Genomic DNA, 3,599 nt, shown 5'->3' with positions numbered 1-3,599 from the left:
GTTGGACGCCCCCGATTCCCCTGCAGTCCCAGGGCTGCCGCGGGTCCTGCCCGAGGAGCCCGGAGCAGGGGCAGGGACCGCGGGTGAGCGTCTGTGATTGGGAAAGCCCTGTCCCCATCCATTCAGCTCTCCGACGTGGGTTGCGCTCCCACCCTCCTGCGGACGCGGCCCCTGCCTTCGGGGATCGCCCTTCCGAGCCGTGGACTCCGTTCTTTTACCCCGAAACTGCCCCCAGCCCTACAACCGCTTCGTCCTCTGGGCCCCCCTGGCAGCTCCCAGGGGCCCTGCCGAGCCCCGCTTCCCAAGCAGCTCCCAGTTGCTGTTTCTCTTGTCAGGCGTCTTCCTGCCGCCTTGACTCCTGGGCAGGCTTCCCGGCCTCCGCTCGCGTCCGTTCTCCGGGATGCAGCCCTTCTCCTGTGTTGTCCATCCACTGCTCGGGACTTCTCCGTGGCCCCGCCATTTCTCCCAAGATGAAGTGCAAACTCCGCAGCAGGGCTCTCGGGGGCGCGACCTCACCCGTCCCAGACTCTCTCTTGGGACCCATCTGCTCACTTCTTCCTCCCAGGGTCTGCTCTAGCCAGGAGTCTGCTCTGTCACCTCTGAGGTTTTGCCCCTGCTTGTCCCTCTGTCCCATCCCCTGTCACCTGGCCCGTTTATCTGCCCTGTGATATGGCCGCACCTCCCCCCAGGCGGGATTCCCACCCTGACTGGTTGAGTGAGGTGCCGTCATCGTCTCCCATATGTAGGTCATCTTCCAGTATTTTGGCTGCTTGGTTGCTTACTGGTCCTCAGAACACCTCTAGCTCGCAGAGGGGTGCCCAGTTATGTGCTTGGGAACGGAATTGGTGGGATTCAGGGTGTCAAGGGTGTGTGCTCAGTCAGTGAAGCGTCCGGGTTTGCACTCCGCAGTCCATGCCCATTAATGACACTAGGGAGGTTCCAGGTACCTGTGGCTGGAGAGGAGAGGAGAATAGACTTTCCCTTCCCTGTCAAAGCTGTCGGACCTTGGGGATTCTTTTCCTCCTGTGTTTCCTCCCTAATTCTTTGCTGCTTACCACCTGCCCATTCCTTTAGTGAGTGGCAGGTCATGGTCCTGCTCTCATGGAGTTTCTGGTTTGGGGGTGGGGGGAGATCTGGCTGAATGTGTGAAAAATACAAGCTGTGGAAAGAGCGTATAAGGGGTCCTGTCCCAGCTTTGAGGACTCTGAGAGCGTTGTTGGCAGCAAGGTGCAAAGGGTGGTTGGGATAGGCAAGGCTATTTAGTGAGGTTGGGGAAGGGAGTTCCCGGCAGGGGAGCAGAGGCAGGAAGGAGCAATGTGGCTTGTCTTAGGAGAGCCAGGGGTGGCAGGGTGTGAGATGAGTGAGTCTGGAGAGGTTGGCCTGAGCCGGAATGCAGACCTGGCAGTCTGTGGGGAGGACTTTGATCTCTATCCAGAGAATAATGGGAGGCCCCCAGGACACACCAAGAGGGAAGTGCCACCATTGCATTTGTGTTTTGAACAATTGTTTGGCTGTTGCGGGAGAATGTCCTGGAGCAGGTGATCAGCAAGGAGCGAGGCTGTTGCTGTAGCTCTGGTGAAAGGTGATGGAGGCAGGGACCGGGCGGTGGCTGATGGGAGACAGGCAGAGCCACTGGGCTGGTGATGGACCGGCTCAGATCCGGTGGGTGGAAGGAGGTGTCAAGGATAGCATCTTTGTTTCTGGCGTGGTTAATGGGGTCCTGGCCACCTCAGTGTGCCCCTTGGTCTCTGGGGTCTCCAGGGGCCTGCTACTGCCCACTGGGCTCTCAGGACCCAGCTGCATGATGCCACCTAAACTGCAGGGCCCTCCAAGCCCCTGGCACCAGCAGGGCAGCACCGATAGGGCCCGGACCTCTTTGAGAATATGTTGAAAAGCTGACATCAACCTCAATGCTGTGGATGTTGGGCCTGATCATTCTTTGGGGTGGGTCTGTCCTGGGCACTGCAGCGTGCTAAGCAGCCTCCACCCAGTCCCCAGTGGCGACACCCAAAACTGTCTCCAGACATTGACAGGTGTCCCCGGGGGGAAGATTTGCCTCCATCTGAGAAGCAGAACCAGCATGACAGTCTGCCCCCCCCGAGAAGTGCTTGCCTGTGAGATTTGCCTCCCGCCTGGGAGTCTGGGGGATGCTGTGATGCCATCCTTGCCCCACCCTGGCTTTCAGAGCTCTCTCCTCTCCTCCTTGTGTGCCCGTGAGGCCGGCTCACGGGCACGTGTGGGTCTCACACAGGTCTTGAGGGAGCAGGTGTGTTTCTGGGCCTGAGGCTGCTCCTCGGTGGTGAGGGTGTCCCCACGAGCCGTGTCTGTGGCGCCTGCAGCCGCCTGCGTGTCCATCTGTGTCCACATCTGCCTTTGAGCCTCACCTTCCTGGCCCCACGGTTTTCTCGTGCTGTGACCCAAAAGCCCAGCGTTCCAGGGTGTTCTGCTGCTGAAATTGAGTTGTGAGCGTGTCTCCCTCCTCGCTCCCGTCTGAAGGAGAAGCGTGGTCGGTAGATAGACGCCTCAGACCTTTGTGTTTTCTTCACGTCTGTCTGTTGGCAGCTCCTTACACTATTGTGCTTGCTTTAGCAACTTAGCTGTTGTCGACTTAATGCGTTTCATGACGTTCTGCAGCAAGGAAGAAGGTCCGAGTTTCCACTCTGAATCAGGCGCCTTCGCTCCCCTCCCACCTCACTTGACTTCCTGTGGGGTATGTGGTGTCTGCGCCTATAGATGAGGACACTGAGGCCTCAGGAGGGCAAGTGACTTGCCCAAAGTCACGGAACCCTAAATCAGCTCTGGAGAAGGACCCCCTGACCCCAGCCCGCCTCCCCTGCCCCTCAGCAGGCCTGGCCCCAGCACAGAGAAGAGCCATTGTCGCCGCTCTCAGGGCCCTGGGAGCCTGGGATGTATCCTGCCTTTGTTTCTAGAGCCTTTGTTTGTTGTATTTCCTCTGTCTCCAGACATCGCAGGCCGGTGGGGCCTGGCCCCTGTGCGCGCTCACGTAGCGGGGCCTGTTCAGGTCCCTCGTCGGTCTCTTGAGTCCGAGCTCTGTCCTTGCCTCAGCGGCCCATCACCCGTAGGGTGGCAGAGATGGGCTGGGGAGGGAGTAGGCAGCAGTGCGGACCGAGTCCTGGTGCATGGGGTTTCCCTGGTGCTGGAGCCCACGTTTGGGGGGTGGGCGGGGCTGGGGTCATATCCCCTGCGTGCCCTGCATGCCCAGGCTGTGCTCACATGGCAAGAGGTGGTGATCGCCAGCTGAGGGAGGGTGGGGGGTCCTTCATCCCGTGGAGAGGAGGCTGAATTGGGGTTCCCTGAGCTGTAGGGTGCAGTGCCTGACAGGCCGCGGGGAGGGCTGAGGGGATGGGATGGACAGGCCCCGGGCCCATGCCGCCCCCTGGCACGGGTGGATGCCCCACCTACCGGGGGTGCCCAGCTGGACCGTGGCACCCCCAAAGGACCCCACATGCCACTGTTCCCCCACAGGGCTTCCCACGGCACGACATGGAGACCTGTGGTCGCGAGGCTCCCTGGGGCTCGGCTTGGACCGCGATGGGGCTGGGCCCTGGCCTCCTAACGGGGCTCCTGTCTGGGGCGGT

The sequence above is a fragment of the Mandrillus leucophaeus genome, unplaced genomic scaffold (genome assembly GCF_000951045.1).
Source record: "Mandrillus leucophaeus isolate KB7577 unplaced genomic scaffold, Mleu.le_1.0 Scaffold54, whole genome shotgun sequence".
Classification (NCBI taxonomy): domain Eukaryota; kingdom Metazoa; phylum Chordata; class Mammalia; order Primates; family Cercopithecidae; genus Mandrillus; species Mandrillus leucophaeus.
Note: the sequence above shows the minus strand (reverse complement) of the source record.